A 13,061-nucleotide genomic window follows, 5' to 3' on the forward strand; every position below is an offset into this window, starting at 1 on the left:
GCACCATGAGGCCAAACAAACTGAAATATCAGAGTTTGGAGCAGAGAAAGGTTTACTGCAGGGCGGAGTGAGGAGGATGGGGTGGCTCATGCCCAAGAAAACCCTGAACTCCCTGAGGGGCTTCAGCAAAGCATATTTAATGACTAGGTGAGGGGTGGGGGGCACAGCTCGTGCACAATTCTCTGATGGGTTGATGTTGAGGGAACAGGGTGGTCAGTGCTTTGAACCCCCAGGCACCATATGGTCTGAGGCCATGTGCTCACGATCATCAAGTAGTTAATTTCTTCCCTCTGGTGGTGGTTTTTAGCATCTGAAAAACTCAGGAAATATGCATGAGATACTATTATCTGGGTGCTTCAGGGAGGAGCTACTCAGAGGATATGAGGGAGGAGTCTGACCCTGGAAGGCCCCACAGGGTCCTGCTCTGTTACAGAAAGAGTTTTTTCTTTGGATTTATCTCTTCGTTTAACAAACAAGTAATGAAAACCTACTGTGTACCATCACCGTTGTAGGTACTGGGAACACTACTGGGAAGAGAGTAAACCTACTAAAATACTCCTGCCCTCACAGAACTGAGAGCTTAGTGGTTTTTGAAAATCTCTAATGTCAACCTCAAGGTGCTGCCTAAGAGATTTTTAGGATAACATTGGTTCTGTATGATTTTCACTCTAGGTGCTGACGTTTTAAATTAAACCCACTTGAAGACAGCTTGGCAGTTTCTCAGTAAACACACACTTTTTACCTCACGTTTCCACAGTCATGCTCCTCAGTGGTATCTACTCAAAGGAGCTGAATACTGAAGTTGGCACAAACACTTGCACATGGGTGTTTAGAGCAGATTTATTCATAACTGCCATAACTTGGAAGCAGCCAAGATATACCCTTCAGTAGATGACTGGATGAATAAAATAAGGTACATCTAGACAATGTAGTCTTAGCACTGAAAAGAAACATGCTATCAAGCCATAAGAAGACATGAAAGAAACTTAAATGCATATTACTAAGTGAAAGAAGCCAATTGTAAAAGGCTACATACTGTAGGATTCCAACCATATGACTGACATTCTGGGAAAAAAGTTATGGAAAAAGTAAAAAGATGAGTGGCTGCCAGGGGTTGTGGGGAGGGAAGGATGACTAGATGGAGCACAGAAGAGTTTTAGGGCAAGAAGCCATTCTGTATGATACTATTATAGTGGGTACATTTGTCAAAACCCGTAAAATGTACAACAGCAAGAGGGAGCCCTTGGGGAAACTGTGGACTTGGGGTGATTCTGATGTGTCAGGATAGAGCCATCACTTGTGACAAGTGGACCACTCTGGTGCAGGATGGTGATGGCGGGCGGTGGCTGTCCCTGTGTAGGGGCAGGACATACATGGGAACGGCCTGTGCCTTTTGCTCATTTTGCTGTCAGTGTAAAACTGCTGCAATAAAGTCTATATAAAAATAAACTCCTTCCCACCTGAGCTTCTGTCAAGCGACAACTCCTGTGTCCCACGTATTCTTACCAGTTTTGTGATAATAGTTATAATGCAAGTTGGTAGTTTTACCAGGATCATGAAAGTCATTGTTAAGATGCCACATGGTGTGGCTTGGTCACGAAAGATAGAAACTGGGCGTCAGAGACCTGGGTTCTTGACATCCACCTGGCCCTGACCGCTTCTGTGCCACAAGCCTCTCTCCTCTCATCTGCAAAATAATGCAGTTTAATTAGCCGATCCCTATGGCCCCGTCCAGTTCTTTCCTTTGTGTTCATCTGTATATATTTCAGTGTTCACTTCTAGAAGGTGACATCTTTTTTATAAATATAACAGTGCCATTATTACCCTAAAAATACTAATAATTATTTTCTTACCTATTAAGCGGGCAGACTAACACCTTGACTATGATCTCTTACAAGAACTCTGTCAAATATCTAGTCACTTTAAATTGCTGATTCCATTTTTCTTTCATCTTGTTTGTGAATCAGGATACAAATAAGTTCCATCCTTTAGATTGGCTTTTATGTCTCATAAATCTCTCTTAATCCATAGTTTCCCCATCAGTCCCCCCCCCCCTTTTTTTCCTCCCTTGCACTCACCTTGTTGAATACAGTAGGGTTGTTTGTGCTGCAGACAGTCCCACAGTCGGGGTGTTATTGATTGCATCCGTGTGATGTATGTAGCAGATTTCTCCGTCTCTCACATTTCCTCTAAGCTAGCAGATTGAATTCAGGCTGTGTGGCTTTGGCTAGATGACTTCCTGAGTGAGGCTGTGTGCTTCCATCAGGAGGTCTGTGAAACCCCGTTCCTTGGTGATAGCAGCAGCCATTGATGATTATTACTGATAGCTCATTTTTCATTGGGGATTACAAAATGTCCGTATTCAAATTTTATTTTTTTTGTTCTTATTTTTGGTGAAAAATTTCTACAAATGGAAACTTTTCTCATCAGTATTTGGTTATAGGTCAGTAGGTCACAAGGAAAGCAGGACAAAAGCTCGATTTTCTCTCCTGACCATTTTAAAAATACTGATTTGGTTCTCTGTTATCTTCCAAAGGTGGCCAGTAGGGTTCTTTTTCTTCTTCTGTAGTATCACTGTAAATGCATAGACTTAACTGTATCTGCGGTGTTTTATTCTTTGTAGCCATTGCCCTCATTGATGTTCTGGTTTTCCCATCCATAATTTGCATTTTTATGAGTGTTGATGAATTCATAGGCTATTTGCATTTTTTATAAATTTCGTATTGCTGCCCCCTGCCTATTTTTCTAGACAATTATTGATGTTTTCCCTTCCTATCTTTAGATGATCTTTATATATTAGGAATATGAACTCTTTGCTCTTACAAAATGAAAAGATTACCCCTGTGAAATTATGTAAGCAGTGCAAGAATATGAATAACAAACTAGGGAACCAGATTTACAGTTTTTATCACAAAGATGAGCTCACAGCTCAGCAGGGGAGAGCAGAACAGTAGTTGAGGGCTGAGACCCCAGACTCAGACTCTCATAGGTTCCGGTCAACACTCTGTGATGTTGTGTAAGTTATTTTAATACTCTGAGCCATTACCTTTTCCATATCTAATACGGGATTCCTGATAACATCACCTCATTAGTTTGCTGGGAGCATTTCATGAGCAAATACAAGCTTAGCACAGTGCTGGTGCATAGAAGCTTATAAATGGTAGCTCTGAGATGCTTCTGTTGGTCACCAGTAATGATGGAAATCAACTGAACTTTAATTAATAGCTTGCATGTTGGGCCATAATTCCACCCCTCTTACCCTCAGATTATTTGGGTTTACTCAACACATCAGCATAGTGGGAGACTCAGTCATTCTTTAGACCATAACCTTTGCTTTTGGCCATCACAGAGGTAGCAAGGAAATGGTGTAGCTTTGTTTGGAAATCCATCAGCAAAGAGTGTCATAAATGATTAATTTATGTCCAGGTACAGATGCATCTATGCTGGCTCTGTGTTGCCTTCTTACTCTGTACCTCAGAGAAATCAACAACACACACACGGAGTTCACGCTCTGAACGACTTGATCTGGTGGGCAAGACATAAATGTACTGTCACACATATTACTAGTTTTTACTCTCCTAGAGTTCTTGTAAGAGATCATAGTCAAGGTGTTAGTCTGCCAGCTTAATAGGTAAGAAAATCCATAATCCCGTGAATTAATTACATACTTTGTGTTAATTCAGACATAGCATTATTGTGTTAAAATTGCTCCTCACAAAGAACCCTTTGAGGCGGGTATTATGATTTCTGTCTTGCAGATGAAGCACTGAGAGGTTGAATAACATGTCCAAAGATACAGATAGTGGGTGGCTGAGCCAAGAAGCAAGCTTCTAACCAGTGTATTGCCTTTTAACTTGATGGTATCAAGGCAAAACTATGTCCTTGTTTCTGGCTTCCTATTACAGGGTTACTGAACATCCATCCTTTGTGTTCACAGTGGATTAATACAGTAAATCTAACTCATGTGTGTGACCAAGAGTCAGAGGCTGGTGTTCTGGGGTTGAGGTGATGCTTTCTAATGATTTCTTTACTGGGTTAGTATCTAGAGAAATACGGAAAGTTGCCACTTAAAATAGCCTCTGGTCATTTAATCTCTCGTCCATCTAGGCCTGTGGTCCAGTTGTATCTCCAGGCTAACAGATAAGGAGCGTGTGGTGAACTCAGCGATTGTCTGGGATGAAGGCAGCACAGAACACCCACTGTCTGGATTTGAGGCCAGGCTGGGTAGCCGGCTGCTGCTGGGAATTTTGTTAGTATTTATGTAGGATGTTGGTCCACAGGCATTTGTGGAAGCTAGTGGGTAGCTGTGAATCAACACATGAGTCATGCAAAGAGCAGATGTATTTAGAAAACTTCTATGTATGCTTGCTTTTAGGCTGGGAACAAAGACAGCTTCTTTGGCAACGAAGGCCAATTTCCTGAAGCAAAGGGTGGACCTGTATTTCTAGATACCTGAAGTAGCAGACATCAGACTTGGAGGGCTAGCGGGCATGTGCCTCTGGAGAGGGGCGAGGGCGGGCATCATTTGTTCTTGAACACTTAACTATTAAAAGCACATCTTGTGAGCCACTGCTTTTATTACCTACAAATTGTCGGTGTCTAACCCACTTTACAAAGTTTGAGATAAATATTTCATTAACCAGCAAAGAAGAATACAGATCAGCGGTTACTCCTGGTGCTAAGAAATTCCCTAAAATTCCACTATAATGTTTAGTGACTTTTCTTCTAGGTGCCTTTTGATTTCATTGTTCAAATTAAAAGGCTGACCAGGTAAGGAAATAAGATGCTAATGTACTGGCAGGAGATGAGGTAAATAAAAGTCACCTTATATACGCCTTAAAAATCCAGTGGCATGGATTTTCTTTCGCCACACCCCAGCAGCTTTATTGTTGGGTATCCAGACTACGGGTGGATAGCAGGCAAGGTCTTTAATACGTAGACAGAGGCAGGGTGACGGGAGTTACAGGGAAGCACCTAGACCTCCTAGGTATATTACACTGTGTATGCATGGCATTGCTGCAGCAAATGCCAACTCGTAGAAAACGTAGTTCATATTTCACAAATCGATTTGGTCCCCTATCCCTGCTGTTGAGGGAGCAAGTGTCCCAACGTGTGGTGTGACCTCTGGTATGACTTTGGAAGAAGCGTGCCCTCTCCCATCTGTGGGCTTGCACTGTCCTCAGTAGAGACGGGGCTGGGCAGTTACATTCTTTAGGAGACTGGACTCTTCCTTTGGGGTTCAAAATGTGGCATTTCCAAGTGTCTGAACTAGGTTTCACCAGACACAGAATCTAGGAAAGAATCGGTGGTGATTGTCTGCCTGCTGGGGGAACACCCCCAAGTGCCAGGTTTGAATCCTATCAACTTCAAGTTGCGTGATTTCAGGCAAATCACTTGATATCTCCACACCTCAACTTCCTCACACAGCAATGGAAGTCACAGACGTTTGGCGGCGCACGGCTGGCAGCACGAATGCCGTGTGTAGGTGTGTGAGGTGCAGGCTTGGGTACCTTCGTGGTGTTTGTATTATCACAGTTCTCTTTGAAAGATTTAAGTCCTTACAGCGTTGGCTTTCCTAGACTGAACCCTGCTGGTGCAGTGAGATAGATAGTTCATCCCTTCCCCTGGTACCCTTCTGCTCTGGAATTTTAATCGAGATTCACTTTAAAGATTTAAGTCTCCTGTCGCCCTCCTACTGTCCCTGGCCCTGCCCTCTCTGGTCACCTGCCTTTCTCGGGACCACATCTGGGTACATGTGTGGATCGATGCCTACATGTGCTCTATGCTTACAGGAATCATTTTTAACACAAGCCAAACCATTAGGCGTGTTTCACACTCTGCCACTGGTACAGCCACTAATTGATACCTTTTGAAAAATGACATGTTCCCTGAAGCGTTCAAGGCTGCCCGATGGGCAGAAATGCTGCCCGCCTCTGTGATTAGCGCCCTAACCATGCAGACACTGGTGATTTAAGATGCATGTTGTTCTATTTTGACATTATTCCCTTTGACAATATGCCTGATATATATGCTTTCTGTTTAGTTTGCCATATAGCAGCATTCATTCCATCACAGTTTCCAAAGATTTCAAAAACAAAAAAGCAAATTTCTGAAGCTGTGTTGCCTGAGTGCAGTGCTCTCTGTACAGTACCATCCACGTAGCATCTTGTTAACGAATTGTGGATTTGTGTATTTGGTGAATACTTCCTGTTTCTTTGCTGAAGGAGGTAATTTTACCAGGATCAACTCAGAGGAGGTGTGTATTGGGTGAGCTGTGGGGAACAAGCTGAAGAAGGGAGCTTCTCTCCCAAGAAAACCAAGAATTATCGGATTCGCTCTATGAAGCAGAAATTAGGCTCCTTCTATCAGCACACCTATATCAGCATATGGGAGAATCAACAACTTTGTAGGTGTTTTCTGTGTATCCCAGTATCTGGACAGATGTTAGGCAATTGCAAAAGACGAAAGTGCTGGAATGAAAACTCCATGAGGGTAGGAATAAAGTCTTATATCCCCTATCTTATGTCTAGTCTTTGACAAAAACAATGGTACATGTTACGTCCTCAATAAACGTTTGTTAGTAATGCGCTTCCAGGCAAGTCCTTCAGTGACTTAGAATGGAGTGTAAGTAACTTTTCCCTGAAGCACCATAACTTTTTATGAGGTTGTGGTATAATGAAACCTGAAAGGTAGATGACATATTTTTATGTTGTTACTACCTGAGCATAGTTTAATATCAGGAAGAAAGAAAGATGCATTTGAATAGACTGGAGACTTGAATTCTCAAAGCAGTCAGCACAATTTCTTTAATAACGCCATATATCATTGTGCTGAATTATAGCATTGTTTGCTTTCAAAGTTGGGTTTCTTGGCTTTGGAATGCAGGAATAATTGTAGACTGTGGCTTGACGATTATCAGCTTGCTATAATACTAGGGCCACAATCATCTTCAAATTGCCAGGCATCAGCAAGAGGACAAGAAGTGAACCAGAAAACTTGGGTTTCTCATATTACGAAGTTCTGCCGTCTGCCCTGGGGTGTGGGGGCAGTTGGGGTAATGCTATTCATCTGAGCCTGGAGATGGTCCAGAGAAAGTTGCCCAAAGTCACATCAAGGGCCACAAAAGTAATTTCATGTGATGAAAGATGGGAAAGACTCAGATTCTGGTGGATGTGAGATGCAAGTAGATAAAATCATGAAATGTTGTACACAATGTAAGTCTGCAACCATATAGATAAAATACTAAGAGTAGCAGACCTTTACTGAGTACTTATGTCATGACATAATGAATGATTTATCTCTGTTACCTCCTTTCATTTTCATAACATTCTAAAGGAATAAGGAATTCCTGTCGTCTCACTTGTATGTAAAAATTTGATCCTTCAAGAGGCTAAGTTTCTGAGCCAGGATTTCATTCTGATGGAACCAGGATGTGAGTTCTCTGAGAACCCCAAAGCCTTCTTCTTAAACATTGCACCCTGTTTCTTAACCAATTTTAAACTTCTCAGAATAGGGGAGCCTTTTTATTAATTAAAAAGGAAAGTGAGCATTTTTTAGAGCTGGAAAATCTTTGGAGGGCATGTAGTTTTGCCCAGGGAGCAACAGATTCCCAGGGAGGTGGCGGGATCACCTTAAAGGCATGAGGTGATGAGAAATTAGACCCAAAATCCTTTGATTCCTGCCCCATGCCTTTTCCCTGAACACATGTCTTCCCTTTTCTTTGTCTAATCTTGGGTCCCTGGTTCTCATGTTCCCTCAAGTAAGGCAGAGACTTAGATTTGAGGGAAGGACAAGAAATAAAGGCAGGGAGGAATAGGCAAGGAAGGCTGAGAAGGACACAGAGAAAGGGGCAGTGGAGCTGCTGGATGAGGAGGTGAGCAGCACCGTCCCAGTCTACGCAGCATCCTCTCTTCAGGTGTTTCATTTTGGAAATCATTTTGGATATTTCACTTGTTTAATCCACAAATATCCATAATATGCATGTTTTGTGTCACATGCCAGCCTATCCCAAAACCATGTCTAACACGAGCCCTGGAAGGCACTCACGTAGTTATAGGATGTCAGGATCACTGGGGACAGAATGCTTTTGGTTCACATCTGGTTCAGCCACTTGCCATCTAAGTGGCCTTGAGAAGGTTTACTTGACCTTCCTCCTTCATTCGTTTGCTCAAAATTGGATACTGAGCCGCATCTTTGTGCTGGGCTGTGCGGGGAGGAGTGCTGGGCATGGGGTAGGATTCTAGAGATGGCATTCCTTGCCTGTAGGGAACTTACGTCTTATGGGAGAAGGTGGGTAACAGTAGAGCGTGTAGGATATCAAAAGTCTTCAGTGAATTTTAAACAGTGAAGGGGGAATGAGGAGATGTGGTTAGTGTTTATACTTTTAAATAGGGTGATTGCAAAGGGCCTCACTGAAAAGGTAACATTGAAACAAAGGTAGGAAATAGAGGAAAGAAGAGCATTCTGGGGAAAGGGAATGGTGAGGACCAAGTCAGGTTGGAGGCGTGTCAGAGGAACAGCCCTGAGGCCAGCCTGGCTGGAGAGGAGTAAGTGACACAAGAGGAGCGGTAACAGTGACGACTTCGTGGTGACTTTGGCTCTGAGTGGGGTGGAAGGTTTTGAGCAGGGGACTGTCACTGTGTTTCTCAACGGTCCATTTGAGAGTGACAGCCATGGCTTGAGCACACCTACTGTGCAGCTGTGTCGACCCATAATGATGCCCTGGACCAGGGTGGCCATACAAAGCAGGTGGCAAGAGCAGTTAGCTGCTGCATTTATTCTGAAGATAGAGCCGCTGAAATTGGCCTATGTTCTGGAAGACCTGGGGTGTGTATGAGAGAAAGGGGTCAAGGTTGACTGGGAGAGTTTGGGGCTGATCAGCAGGGTGAGTGATGTTGCCATTGACTGAGAACTCATAAACCAGGAGGGGTGCGGGTCTTCCTTGTCTTCAGAAGCGTGTTGGTGGTGATAGAATTGTGACTTCAGTTTGCGCAGATGATGTCTGGTATATCTGTTAGAATTCCAAGTAGAGTTTCTGAATAGTCAGTTGGTAGGGGAGTCTGGAGCTCAGAGCAGTATCTGGGCCTGAAGACACATCCTCAGAGTTGTCAGTGATATAATAGGTCTTAAGCCACGGAGCTGGTGAACAAGTGTACATAGAAAGGAGGCTCAGGGCTGAGTCCCAGGATGCTCTCGTGTTGGAAGTTGGGAGCTTGAGTGGATCTAGCAGATCTAGCCACGAGGGACAGCAGGCAAGTTTGGCATCTTAGAAGCCAACTATTTCAAGATGAAGAAGTGATGTACTGGCCCCTTATCTCATCTTAGCATCAGCCACAGGGTTAAGACCTTACTTGTGTTTACTAAGATTTTCTTGCTTCACTGGTTGACATATGGCACAGGTAATGAATCACCCTCTGACCTTTACCTTCCTTATATGTTAAATGGGCATATTTGGCTAGTCATGGCTTAATAAAACATCCAGCCTTGATATACTATGACCTTTTCTGATTCTGTGTGATTTTGTAGGATCAAGACTGAATCTATTCCGGTACTATGCCTTTTTATGCCAGTCAGAATATAATGTATCTTTTGTCTAATTTCTTCAAATCAAATTATCTTGAAATTAATATCACTGTTCTGTTGTTGTTGTTGTTTTGAATATCTTCTTTTACATGTGATTTTTTTGTAGACCTGGAAGAAACCTCCATCCTCCGGGGCTTGAAGAAGGCTGTACAGGAACCTGTGTGGAGGTTAAGAAAACCATCCCTTTGGTGGTGGCCTGAGTGGATTATCTCAACCCCAATGTTGCCCTGAAATTTGTGTTCAAGATTCAAGAAGAGTTGGACTGCTAAGGTACGGACTTGTGGCTTTGATATCTCTTTTAAGACAAATAAATGTAACGTTATGTAGTCATTTTCACAGCCTTTTCTGGTCTTCATCCCCCCTTTTCTTTTTCTCTTTCCTTCCTCCCTTCCTCCTTTTAAGCAATGATCTGATCTTCTGTTACCAGCTTGTGGGATGTGGTGGGATGGGTAAAAACACAACAGGGGAAGCTGAGGGCTGCACTGTCTCAATAATAGAGCTGATCAGAGGGCAGTAAGTCAAAGCATGAGGAGAAATTTATGCAGGTGTCTCTGAGAGAAAGAAAAAAGAAATCGGGTTAGTGCCTATGTGATAAAATTTCAGGTCTACAGGTAAATAAAGAAGTGGTGCATGTAATACACTGTTGATTCCCACTCTGTGTGTCCACGGGGAGCTTTCAGCAAAACGTATTGTATCTTATGGTTTTGGAGGGAGTTGTCTTTTTATTTCTTTTGGATACGTACCTATGCTGGGGCAGATTCTAAGTTGGATAAAGAGCTTCCTTTTTTTTTTCTGGTTACAAGGATAATCATTGTGTGTGTGCATGTGTGTGTATGTATACACACGTGTAATACAGGCATACAATTTGTTGAGTGGCACCTGATTGTTCTCTATATATACATGTGTGTGTATAAAATCTTTATATATGAAGGGTGGTGGGGAAAGAGGGACAGGACAGATGGAGGGAGGAGGGAGCGAATCCTACAGAAACTACTGCTAATCGTGTGCTTATTGTCAGTCAGGCATTGTGCTGTAGGGTTTGGGGGAAACAAAGTCACAAGCACAACTGGTAACAACCATCCAGAATGGGGATTTGTGTTGTGGGAAACCAGAGGAGAGACAGGTAAAAAGGTTTTCTAATGATGATGTAGCAAGGAAGGGTCAGGGGCCAGACTCTTTAACAGACGTATTCGAATTTAAGTGTGTGCTCACCTGTCATGTGGAATAGTGAGACTGTGTATGGTGCTGGTCAAAAGCACTGGGGAAACAGGGTTTAACAGCCTAGGACCACATGGCATATCCAGGAGAAATTGGAGAATGTCTCTGACATTCTCTTGACTGTCACTTTCATTTCCTTCAAAGAAAAAAAATAAAGCTCTCATTCACCCAAAGAAAACTAAGATGTTGAGTTGGCTCCCTTTTCAGGGCTTCATAGACCTCCTAGCTTGTCATCGTTTGTGCAATGTGGAGGTCCAGAGCTGATGAAAGTCACATTAGTTACAGCCACAGACCTGCTTTGATTTGCTCTCATTGTATCTCTGAATTGCTCACTGCTGGAGTAGGTGCGGTGCATACTTTCAGCCGATCATGAATAGACCTTCCTTTGAGGATGAGGCATATATACTTTCTGGTTTTTGTAAAATCCTCTAATGCCCGTATACTGAGGTCTGATTTTAACTTCGCTCATGGTTTCTCTGAAAGAGTGCTAAGCAACTGTTAAAAATGTGAGGGTGGTATTTCAAACTCTCCTCTTCCCCTTTATTCATAGTTTTTTAAAAAGGATTTTTGCAAAGGAGATAAATTATTTTTCCCTTTTTGAATCAAGGAGTATCTTTAAAGCAGTTTGAATGTAAATACTATTTGTGAATTCTTTTTCCATTAACATGGTTTCAAAGGCCAAAAAGGTAATTTGACAATCAGAAAGGAAAAACCTACAGTGCATATTTTTGAGCCCTTGCACCATGTAAACATTCTACATAATAGATGTACAGTTGTGGTGCCTTTCTCTGCCCACACGTCCTTGATCTGTTGGAAAGGAAAGCTACAAAAGCTCTTCTCTGCTGTCCTAAAAACCTACAGAAGCTTAGGGGTTTGCGTTGGGACTTTGATGACTGAGTTTTTGGCTTTGAGAGTGTTGATCTTTAATTCAGAATGCCTGTGTACTGTCAGGAATATTCGCTGAGATGCCAACTGTTTAAAACATAAATTCAGCAGAGAAACTTTTGAAGGATTTGAAGGACTTGGTCATAAAAATGTTCCTGGTTTAGAGACCAGTCAACCCTTCAGGAGAAAATAAAGCTCTGATTGTTGACGAAGGATGCAGGGGAAAGAAACGCTACTTTGCAGGACATGTTCATCACAGGGCTAGATTTGGCTGTCAGGTGTACAGGGATATTCCTGCCCCTGCTCACAGACCAACACTCAGTTTCCAGGAAGGAAGGAAGAGAGGCAATGTTGGTCCATCAATCTACCATAATGTTTCCTGGCTCTCATGCTCCAGCGCATGGAGCGGATTTCTCAGATGTTTTTTCAAGTGAAGACGGTATAGAGACAATGGGCTCAGACTTTAGAAAAGACAAATCGCACTCCTGCCTGAGTATTAGAAAAGCCGTTGAGTTTTTCTAAGCCATTACTGTTCAAAGTGTGGTCCATCAGCCAGCAGCCTCAGCATCACCTACACTTGTCAGGTATGCAGACTCTCGGGCTCTTTACCCTGCTCATTAAACAGAGGCTCTTGGAGTGTGAGGTCCAAGAATCTGTTTTTAACATGCTCTTCATGTAATTCAGATATTTTGCTAAAATTTGAAAAGCACAGCTAAATCTGTTCCCTGGTCTCTGAAAAAGGGCATTTTTAAAAACATCTCATGTCTAAAAACTAGGATGCTCTAAGAGTATTAATGATTAATATACCTAAGTGTGTGTGTGTCTATAAACACATACACCTGTATTTATGAATATATATGGTATTTAAGGGGGAAAAAACTTTTTCAAATACCTAAAGCAAAGTTACTTAGGTTTTAATTACTGCATTTGAAATTTAGAAAGTGGAAAAACAGATATAAAAATAATAAAACTTAATGCTAGTATAACTGTTGTTACACATAAATGGGTCAATGGGACAGAATGGGGTTCTGAAATAGATACACATTTGTATAGTCAACTAGATTTTGGCAAGGGCACCAAAACAATTCCTTGGGATAGGAAAACTTCTTCAACAAATAGTGCTGGAACAACTGGATGTTTGTATGAAAAGTAAAGAATCTAAACCCCTACCTCACTCCATACCAGAAATCAGTTTGGGTCAGATCACAGGCTGAAACACAGAAGGTCCAACAACACAGTAGAAAAGTTAGAATATCTTTGCAGCTTCGGGCGGCAGAGATTTCTCATAAAGGACACCAGAAGCACCAACTGTAAGAAGAAGAACACATTAAAAACATCTACTCGATAGAAAGCATCACTAAGAAAATAAACCCCAT

General features: G+C 42.3%; 1 protein-coding gene across 1 annotated transcript in view; it reads left to right on the plus strand.

Annotated features, from left to right (window-relative positions):
- The window catches only part of SGCD (sarcoglycan delta), a 543,119-nt gene that overhangs the window by 21,296 nt on the left and 508,762 nt on the right, over positions 1–13,061 (plus strand). Inside the window, exon 2 of the mRNA XM_010970037.3 lies at positions 9,689–9,852. The gene's annotated coding sequence lies outside the window, so the exon portion shown is untranslated. The remainder of the gene's footprint in view (positions 1–9,688; positions 9,853–13,061) is intronic.

The sequence above is a fragment of the Camelus bactrianus genome, chromosome 3 (genome assembly GCF_048773025.1).
Source record: "Camelus bactrianus isolate YW-2024 breed Bactrian camel chromosome 3, ASM4877302v1, whole genome shotgun sequence".
Taxonomy (NCBI): Eukaryota; Metazoa; Chordata; class Mammalia; order Artiodactyla; family Camelidae; genus Camelus; species Camelus bactrianus.